This window comes from Lactuca saligna, chromosome 7 (assembly GCF_052625555.1).
Source record: "Lactuca saligna cultivar CGN05327 chromosome 7, ASM5262555v1, whole genome shotgun sequence".
Classification (NCBI taxonomy): domain Eukaryota; kingdom Viridiplantae; phylum Streptophyta; class Magnoliopsida; order Asterales; family Asteraceae; genus Lactuca; species Lactuca saligna.
Window position 1 is genome coordinate 32,606,322 of NC_136423.1, and position 11,384 is coordinate 32,617,705.

Here is an 11,384-nt window from a genome sequence, read left to right on the forward strand (position 1 = left end):
AAGCTTACACACTCTATTAGGGTACTCGCTACTGACAAAACCTTCTGGATGACTCATGTAAACATCTTCAGCCAACTTTCCATTAAGGAAAGCGGTTTTGACATCCGTTTGCCAAATTTCATAGTTATGAAATGCGGCTATGGCTAAAATAACCCTAATAGACTTAATCTTGGCTACTGGAGAAAAGGTCTCATCATAATCCACTCCAGGAATTTGAGAGAAGTCCTTTGCGACCAGTCGAGCCTTATAAGTGTGTACATTACCATCCATGTCGGTCTTCTTCTTGAAGATCCATTTGCACCCTACTGTCTTACGACCTGGTACATTCTCAACCAAGTTCCAAACTTGATTGTCATACATGGATTGTATCTCGCTATCCATAGGCTCTTTCCATTTAGCAGACTCGGGGCCTACCATGGCTTCCTCGTAGCCGTTAGGGTCATCTTGGCTTACTAGTGTCACATCACTAATAAGTGTCTCACCTTCTGCAGTAATATGGAATCCATAGTAATGCTCAGGTGCACTCCTAACTCTCGTGGAACGTCTCAGAGGTACAGATTTGTCAATTGGCTCAACAGGAGTTTCCTCCTCAAGTTGAGGGCTAGAGTTTGTAGTTCCTTCACCACTTGATTCTTGAATTTCTTCAAGATCAATTTGCCTCCCACTGTCTCCTTGGCTTATAAACTCTCTTTCTCGAAAGACTCCTCTTCTTGCTACAAAGACCACATTATCACTAGGTCTGTAGAAGAGGTAACCAAAGGATTGTTGTGGGTAGCCAATGAAAATACACCTCTCGCTTCGAGGTTCGAGCTTATCATGAGTCTCGCATCTCACGAAAGCCTCACAACCCCAAATCTTGATGTGGTCTAGTTTGGGTACTTTACCAGTCCACATCTCGTGAGGAGTTTTGGCAACTTTCTTTGTAGGGTCTAGATTAAGGATATGGGCGGCAATCTCTAAGGCATACCGCCAGAATGAGATTGGTAGCGAAGCTCAACTCAATATGGAACGAACCATGTCTAACAAGGTTCGATTACGCCTCTCAGCCACACCATTCAACTGCGGTGTCCTGGGAGGTGTCAATTGTGAGATAATCTCACATTCCCTTAGATAGTCGAGGAACTCTGAACTAAGATACTCACCACCTCGATCGGATCGAAGCATCTTAATGTTCCTGCCCAATTGATTCTCGACTTCCTATTTAAATTCCTTAAACCTTTCGAAAGTCTCTGACTTATGCTTGATTAAGTAGACATATCCATATCTACTGTAATCATCAGTAAAAGTCAAATAATAACGATTAGCATCCCTTGTGGCATGTTTGAATGGCCACACACATCCGTGTGTACAAGGTCCAACAAACCTTCACCCCTCTCACACAAGCCTGTGAAGGGTGACTTTGTCATTTTTCCAAGTAATCATGATTTGCAACTATCATTTGACTTTAGGTCAAACGAATCCAAGACTCCATCCTTTTGGAGTTGGCCTATGCGTTTCTTACTTATATGTCCGAGACGACAATGCCATAATGATGCTTTATCCAAGTTATTATTAAGAGAATCAATACACAAAACATTATTTCCTAAGATATCTATAACAGATACAGCTTCATACACACCATCACAAGGTAATGCTTTAAAATAAAGAACATTATTAAAGAAAGCATTAATCGAACCAACTTCATTATCAAATGAAAAGGTGAAACCTTGTTTATACAATGCATGAAAGGAAATAATATTTCTTGCCATTTCTGACGAATAACAACATTTATTCAAATCTAAATTTAACCCACTACTTAGCGATAAAGTATAAACTCTAATCTTGGTGACAGGTGTAACTTTCCTATTCCCCATGATTAATTTATTCTTCCTTGCTCCACATTCTCACTTCTTCTTAGTCCCTGCAAGTCACAACAAATGTGAATACCACAACTGATATCAAGGACCTAAGATTTAGAATGGGGTGAGTTATTAGAAATGATAATGTAAATACCTGCATGGTTGGGGTTAACTTTCCCATCCTTCACATCTTGCTGGTATTTTGGGTTGTTCCACTTCCAATGTGATTTTTCATGGTAATAGAAGCATTCAGCCTCTTTTGGCTAAGAAGAAGGAGTGACGAAACCTTTCTTGGTTCCACTTGAAGAAGAGCCATCAAGGGTCCTAGCCTTGGTACCCTTCGAAGAGCTCTTCCTCTTCTTCCCTCGACCTTTCCTAATTGCCAAAACCGGGGTGGAGTTTGGAGTAGGAGTGTTAACAACCGAGTTACCCTTAAGACCTGTTTCAGCGGTCTTGAGAAGTCCCTGAAGTTTGCTGAGTGTGACCTCTTCCTTATTCATGTGATATGTCATGTGGAATTGATCATAGCACGATGGTAAGGAGCGCAAAATTATATCTATTGCAAGCTCCTCGGGGAAGTTCACATTAAGCTTCAGCAATTGATCCACATACCTTTGCATTTTCTGCATGTGGCTCGTGATGGAATCCCCGTCCTTCATCACGGTTGTTATCATGGAGCAGATGATTTCATACCTCTCTTGTCGTGCACTTTGATGGTATTTTTCCATCAAATCTTGGTGCATTTCATAAGGGTAGAAATCCTCATAGGACTTTTGGAGTTCCGCTGTGATCTTGGCCATCATGATACATGCTACTTTCGTAGCCTCCCTTTCATGTGCCTGAATGTCAGCGATCTCCTGAGGAGTTGCAGTGGTCTCATCAATCTCCTTAAGCTCCTTGTGAAGGAAATATTCTTTGTCGTCGTAGCGGGTAATCATCCTGATGTTTCTGATCCATTCATTGAAGTTGGATCCATCAAAGGTGACTTTCCCACACAAGTTCATAAGGGTAAAGGAGCCATTAGGATTAGAACCAGAAGCAGCATTGTTTGAAGACATCTGAAGGAAGGGGACAAGATTAGTTTAGATATTAAGAGAGTCCTTAATAAAACACCCAAATGTAATATTAAGGCTAGGATCCAATCACAATATATTATAACTTAGAAGAGGTATGCCGTAATCCAAGCTATAACATATTTGAAAGGTAGGTGAATGACGATTCACCAATTTCCACCACGAAAACCGAAATATTAGATATTAGGTTTTTGATTGGTTCTTAGAAATTCCTAGATTCTTTGAGATTCAATGAACTTTTCAAAGGCATGTTTCAATCTCGAGTGTGCCCTCCAAGTTTTGTGACTGGGATACCGAGGATCACAAAACGAGGTGTGAAGTAACCATGCAAATCACTTGGTACCCTTAAAGTTTATCACTCAATCGATATGCCGGTAAACCACACACGCTCCACCGATACTATAATAAACCTTAAGTCACCCTTTACCTACCCTGTTAAGTCCAAGTTAGTGTGTCGGTTAACCACACACGCTCCACCAACGACTTAAACAAAGTGTAAAGTGTAATTTCATGGATTAGCACCTTATTCACATTTTTCCTAAAGTAATTAAGATTGGGAATTTAATAAAACATTTAGTTACTTTATAATATTCATCATACTTTTAATGATAATTTATAAGTCTTTGTCCTACCCGTTCGGCTAACGACCCTCCACTAGTCAAGCGAGCGGTGGGTGAGAATGGACACCCATTAAGTTGCCATTTTATAGGCAACAACCTTATACCCACCTTATAGACCGGCTTCGTGAATGAGGCGTACTAGCGGTAAGACGACTTTGTTGTTATACATACATACATACATATATATATATATATATATATATATATATATATATATATATATATATATATATATATATAATTATTAAATTATAATAATATAAGTATAAGGGTTGAATTTTAACTTTTAAAATTCTAAGGGTTGGAACTAAAGTTTTAATAAGACTTTACTTGTTCCAAAACTTGAGGGCAAGTTTTGTAACTTTCAAAACTTTTCATTTCTTGTAACTTATTAGTTTAATAGAGTAATAAAATGAAGACTCTTCATTTTTCTAACTCTTGTGTTCTTTTAATGGTTTTAATTCAAGTGACTTTTGGTTTTCCATAACTTGAGGAGAAGTTATGGACTCCATTAAAACACATTATGATCAAGAATTAATCTACCACATAGGTTACAAATAATTCCTATGATCATCTAAACATCATAAGAACAAGAACATGAATATGAACACTTTCATAAATCAAAATTACACTTAAAACTTTGTAATTTTGATAACTAGTTGTTGTAAATGAATTAGCAAAGACATTACACCATCTAAAACAAGTTTTCAAGTACCAAAACAATTTAGGGTATTGTTTCTAATCCATTTCCAGCAACTAAAGTCGAAAATCTACACTCTGTCGACCGTACTCGCCGAGTGCATTAACCTACTCGACGAGTAGGTTGAAGATACAAGTGAACTCGACGAGTCCCCCATGGACTCGACGAGTCCATCAGTCAGACAGCAAGTTTTTCGACTTTCTTCAACTTTTTAGCACAAATAAGAAACAAACAAGCCTAGGCTCTGATACCACTGATGGGTTTTGAGCATTCTAACACTTCCTAAGTGTACATGCAACCCTAATAACCTTGGATCTATGTTTGTCTAATTATCATGCAAAGTTGAATTCCAAGGCTATATTCCTATCTAGCATACATGGGGAACAATTTTTAACTTGAATGATAGATAGAATAACTTACCTTGTTGTTGCTTATGTTCCTTGAAACCTTGTGAGCCTAGCACCCTAAGTGTGATGCCTCAAATGCTTCACACAACACCAAATGCTCTTGGAAAGACTTTTGAGAGAATGCACACTACTAGAAATCGGCCTAGCCCTCTTGTTTCATATGTGTGTCCGATTTTGGTGGAGAATGGGATCCTTATATAATGTTGACACATCTAGGGTTACACCATGTAAACCCTAATGTGTCATGACTCTTCATCTCCATGACCCATGGGTTTGTAACTCCCATGGAGCATCCTATGGGTGGAACCCAACTTGATAATCCATGGAGCCTCTTAGCCCACTATACAAGATATGGATGATTTACATAATCAACCCATATATTTAATTAGTTATCTTTTGATCACTTAATTAATTCTAAATTAATTCTTGATCAAACTAATCAAATAATATTATTAATATATTAGAACTTATAATATATTAATAATCTCCAAATGTTATTTCTCTCATTTAATCAATCCAATTGCATGGTGCCATGCAAGCCAAATGGACCATGCCGGGTCGGGTCAAGTACATAACAGAAATAGTTATGGACTTAGACACCTTATCCAACAGGTTGTTGTCAAGACTTTCTGACTTTGCGCATAATCATTACAAGAGGATAAATGCATCTAAGGTTAGAATCCAACAGATTTCAGTAAATGGCTTGAACTTGGAATTCTTGCATTTGCAGTAAGGATTTGGGACTGTGAAAAGAGGATCATCGGAGTTATGTTCAATTGATCTATTTCACAAAGTAAAGAACATAGACAAACATAGTATACATACTTGGTGTATGGCATGACTAGTGTTTAGAAAACATAGTGTACATGCTTGGAGCATGGGACAACTATTGTTTTAAATTGAAGAATAAAGTTGATAGCTGAAACAGTATACAATGAATAATGTGGAATCTTATAGTGATAAATAAAAGGTGTTTTAGTTATGTTCATAGGTTTTGATACCATATTGAATTCAATTATTATTGTGTTTCACTTTGCATGTTTTAACTTCCTGAATAACTAGGTCACTGTTCTGGATGACTAAGTTATTCAAACCATCCACAGTTGGTCATATGTTGGAAGTAGATATGAATTAAGACTGTCATGGGTTGGCTTGTAGAGGTGTAAGATGTTGGAAAAAGGGCTACAACGGTGGCAGGAGGAAGAGCATGATGAGTAAAATCCAAAGCAATGGAACAAACAGACAAATTAGAATCGGAAGGTAAGCTCCACCCTGGAAGAAACACAGGCGCACTGCGTAATGCCTCCACCGCAGAGGGTACCTGGAACAACTGCTCAGGGCTACGCCTCGAAGACTAAGGGCTAACGTCAGCGCCTAAAGAAATCGGTGCAATGGGATGATGAGATGCCCCTTCGATACCCTCAGACTATCAAATGTCATCATCGAGTATCACCAACACATCCACCGGGCTGGACGGTTCAGACGATAATACACGCATAAGGCCACGACGCTGCATCACATGCCGTCCGATGGGTCCCGAGCTATCCCCAGGACCCGGACCACTCATCGCCTACACAATTTTCCTTTTTTCCGCAACCTGACTATCACCAGCCATAATCCCAGCCTTGCTGTCGACCGCACCGTCAATCGCCAGTGATATGTGCATAATTAGCCATATGTTTAGTATAAATTTTTATTCATTTTTAGCTAATTATGTGCATAATATGAACCAAAGGTGCTTAATTAGCTTAAATATTTCATTTTCAGCAACAAAGACATGCTCGGATGGAAAAGGAAGCGGAACTAGCGATTGGAAGCTTGGATCTTGGATTTTGAAGAAAGAAGGATGTTGCTGGACAGCTTGACCCCTCGTTATTATTTTCGTCATATCTCATGAACCGTAACTTCGATTGACGAGATTTAAAATGTTCTGAAAACTAGACACAATTTCGGACGACTTTCATGTTTTGATAAAATGTTGATTCCAAATGAACTCGACGAGTAGGCCATCAACTCGACGAGTTGGTCAGAAGTTTCGCGATTCTTGACTTTAGCTTGCCGTACACGGGATTTTAAGTGAGGGACTCGCCGAGTCAGTCACTGGACTCGACGAGTAGCCCCTATTTTCATAAAATATATATAGAAACGCTTCTCATTCGAACCCTAACGAATGGGGGAAGTTTAGGACGATTTTTTGAGGCCAGAAGGGTTCTTAGAGGCTGTGGTTTTCAAGATTTCAACTTGGATATCAATTTGGAAGAAGATCAAAGGCAATAACACATTAATTTTATCTTAATCTTTTGCATGAACCATGTTTCAATCATTAGATTATGTTTTTAGTTTGTTATTTGCTGTAGATATGAGCTAAAAACTCATAACTTCTGTTTAGGATAGATGATTTTCTGATTATGGTTTGATTTTATGGTTAGGATTAATTTTAATTGGTGATTATGTTTTATTAAGCTTGTTAAAGAGCCTTATGTGCTAACAATAACTATTCTTCTGTTAATAAATCAATAATTAAGTTGTATGAACATCTCTTAGTTATTAATTTCATATGATTTATTGTGACCACATAGTTGTATGTCTAGGAATAGCGAATGTGAAACTAGAATTAACTAGAAGATAGGTAAGTTAATGTGTGAGCTTGTTTGATGAACATCAGCAAGAGGTTAATTGAAGGGCCAATTTAATTAACCATTACAAGTCTTATTTAACCCGAATCAATAACTAAGAAATCCGTTAATTTAGAGAACTGGCCACTACTTGAGTTAATTTGTTTCCTAAGGATTAGTAATAGCGAACATGAAACTAATCATCTTAGTTGGTAGACAATGAAGAATTAATCCGATACATTGAAATCATCCATGAGAACAAATGAGTCGAACCTAAATAGAAGTCCTCTTTATTATTGAATTTAGTTGATTTTTATTTGCTTAACTCTTAGTTTCTTAGTTTAAGTTTTAGTTAATTTTTTAATTTTCTAGTCTTGCAAACCTAGAGAAACCCCCTTTCTATTACTTGTTTTATTTAGATAATATTAGCATTTCTTTTGATTGTTTACCATTCCCTGTTTTCGATACCCTACTTACCTGAACTAAACTGCTAATCGATAGGTACACTGCCTTTCGTGTGTTCGTCTTTGTGGTTAAGTTAGTATGATTAAAACTAGTTGGTTTCACACACATCAGCCAGCCCAGTAGAAGTATGAGAAGCAGTTAGAGGGGTCATGACGATATAGGAACCCGAGTGACTTTTCAATGCGGTAGAACTCCCCATGGGTTATGGGGGCACCCGAGCAGCATGAGTCAAGCAACGGGGAGGAGGCAAAGTCTCGTACAAAGGCACTACGCAATGCTCCAGCTTAACCTGGTAATGACCTCGCAATATGGAATCCATAGAGACAAAGCATTCAACACCTGCCCAAAAAACGGAGAAGACAACTGTGAGAAAGAAAAAGTTAAAGAGGTCTCTTTTTTATAAATAAAAAAAAAAGAGAGAGAGGAATTGGTGTGGGGGGGGGGGAGGAGAGAAGAGGGAAAGCAAAAGGAAAAGCAAGAGCGACTCACCATTAGAGACAGTGTAGAACACAAACATCTTCCCCTGAGAGCACCAACTAGGGCTCATCCCGACACTAACAAGTATAACCTCCGACATCACATCAATATCCACCTGAAGAGTGCGCAGGAGATCTGCAGTCGCCTGGTTGTGGGGAAACAGTTTAGGGATGGTGTCAGAAAGCGTAGTTGCTCGGGGGTACTCACGACCGAGCAGCTCCTGGTTGACCCACAACCGCTTATCCTACCAGTTCTTGGGAGGCTTACTGTCAACGACGAGGTTATGGCCTCCCCGGCGGGCAGAGAAGGTGCACTTGTCATTGGTAGCAGCAAACCGAAAGATGAACTTAAAGACGAAGTAGTTGGGAACAATGTCGTTAGCCCTAAAAATCATCTTGAAGGCCACCATCTTAAGAACAACACCTGGGGTTAACATCTGAACACTACACCCGTTACGCCGGAGTACCTCTTCTTGAAAGTCAGTTAACGGAAGGCCTACCGACAAAGAGGCAGGGTGGGAACTAAGAAAAAAACCTATTGGGAACATTAAAAAGGAAAAAAAAGGTGGGACTTACGAAAATCCCTTACACAGCTGACGCAACCACCACGCACACGTCGTAACGTCACATCTTCATAAACGAAACGACAACTGAGTAAAGGCACGAAACGTCTACCGATAGTTAAAGTCTAGAACATCATAGCCAGCTAGCATACGTTATGACTACTGGATTGGGGGACATGATGACGTGCCCCTCAGAGCGAGCCAAAAGCAGGCGAGCCCCTGGCGAGATGCGCACAGCGAGAGGTCGGGCCAGCGACTCCACTACCTCAGCGACCCAGGACTCCCACGAGGCGATCGGGTAGGAACTCCACTCTCGCCAAAATATTGTCCTTCAGCTACAGTCCAAGGATGAAGGCTCCAGGCGACAAAGGACAAGGCCATATCATTATCTCCTGGACCAATCGTTGGGCCGAACACAAACGTGGAGCATGATCCTCCAATAAGAGCTGCGAATCCTGTCAGAACTGCAGCCTTTGTCCCTCATACAGATCAAGAAAGATCTTCAGTATAAAAGGCCGATCATTTTGCCTTGAGAGGTAAGCTATTCAACCCCGATCACTTACCTTTCTACTCCATATTCACCCCACTAACTTGATCATCGGAGCATCTTTCCGGGACCTCCTCCCGGAGAGCGGCTTATGCCTTCTTTTTCTATGTGACCTCTCAGGTTCCAGCCGGATGCCATTCATCCATAACTCAGGTGGTTTGGAGCCAGGTCACATCAGTAACCTTTGAGTTACAAAATCAATCTTTATTAGAGACTCCTGCTCCTTCTTAAATAGACTTTACCTCGTTTAGTGTAACAAACCAATGGGTAATGTTCTAATGACCTCTCATCGTATGATGTGATGCTTAGACTCATGTCTTTTTGAGCTGAATTTCAAAATGGAATATACCTTCCTTTAGGTTCTAATGTGATATAATCACATTCTAGCATGTAGCACTTCTAGCTACAAGTTTCTTACTTTAACAACATTCGTAATACTTCTATTGATTGCTTCAATTATCTTTCACTTCAGTCTTCTGGCTTAAGTTAGATGCTACATCGAACTTGGTCCTCTAAACCACGTACAATACATATCTTAGTCACACTTGATATGATATGACCACTAGGTTCGGAATAACAACAATATCATTAGTCATTACCGAAACAATGGTAACGACATACATGAACAAAACAGAATCAATTACTAGCACCTTGGTAACCTTGTGATTTTCCAAAATACAAGTGCAAGTCCTGTGCTTCCGGTAGTATAGGTCTCTACTACCATTCACACCTACTCATACCCGTCCCAAGTATTGTGTCATAGTTTTCGAAGTCACCATACAAGAATTTCACATAGTCATTTAACACATTGGATAACATAACGAAGGTTTATATTACTTCTTGAAATGATTACATAAATATTCAGGTTCACCCTATACTATGCCTTTTATATTAGGCAATACCACATGATACTACCTAAATGGCTGCTTCATATCCTGACCTTTGGATATATAGATCCTCATTCCTGATCCCTTGCATTGTCACCTGCTTCGTCCAGGATTATCTAAGATGCTCTTGCCTTTAGCTTTGGAGGTGGATTTGATCTTGCTGATTCATTTTTCTTCGGGCAGTCCTTAGAAATATTCCCTTCTTCCTTACATCCGTAACACACCTTCTTGGTAAATGTACACTCATTGGCGTAATTCCCGTCTTTCCACACTTGAAACAAGTCACCTTCCTGCCATATTTTCCAGAGTGTTTCTTTATTCACTTCTCACACCATTTTCTTTACATCCTCCTCCTCCATACCTTGAGAACATGTTGTTCTTGTTGGACCTTGAAGATCCCTCAAATTTCCTCTTCTTGCCAACTTCAACCTTACTGGCAATTCTGCCTTTGATCATTTCTTCAAAAAACTTAGCAACCCACATGGTTGCCTCAAGAGTTGGTGCTTGACACATTAGCATAGTAGGTTCGTCCTTATTTTTTTGAAGTAAATGCCATGTCTCTTCCATATGACGATCCAACATCATCTATATCATTGCTTATACTCCTATCATCGTGATTGGCTCGGGTATAGCTACTACTTCTGGTGCATGGTCAATCACTTGTGGCTCAGGTTGCAAGTTACGGCTTTCTAATCCCCTTCGAGTTCTCACCATGTTGATCTATACACCAAATCAGACGTTCGGTGTGTAGTGATGAAAATTTAGATAGGTGAATCAGCCATATAAATCTCCTTATCACTCCTAAAAGTTACATGCCAGTTCTAATACCGTAATTAAACGTTTAGAAATCTAAACACATAAAGTTTCCATATCCGGTCGGCAATAGACTATAGATCCGATCAAATAATGGCGTCATAAAGCATCACAAATCATTTAGAACATAAAGAAATTTAGGCGTCTTCCCTAAATGAGCTAGTGTTGGTGTCTATTCAGGTGTACTACCTAAAATATATTAGACACACTCCTCAGGATCATCTCTTAACATTCTAAGTTTAAGTCTATAAATAAATCATTATTCCTAGTTCTCTTAAACTAATGATCTGATACCAACAGTGGCATCCCAAATTCACGATCGTTTTAAAAAATTTTATCTATGCTTATTTGAGAATCAGAGTACCCCTTTTGAAAAGTAG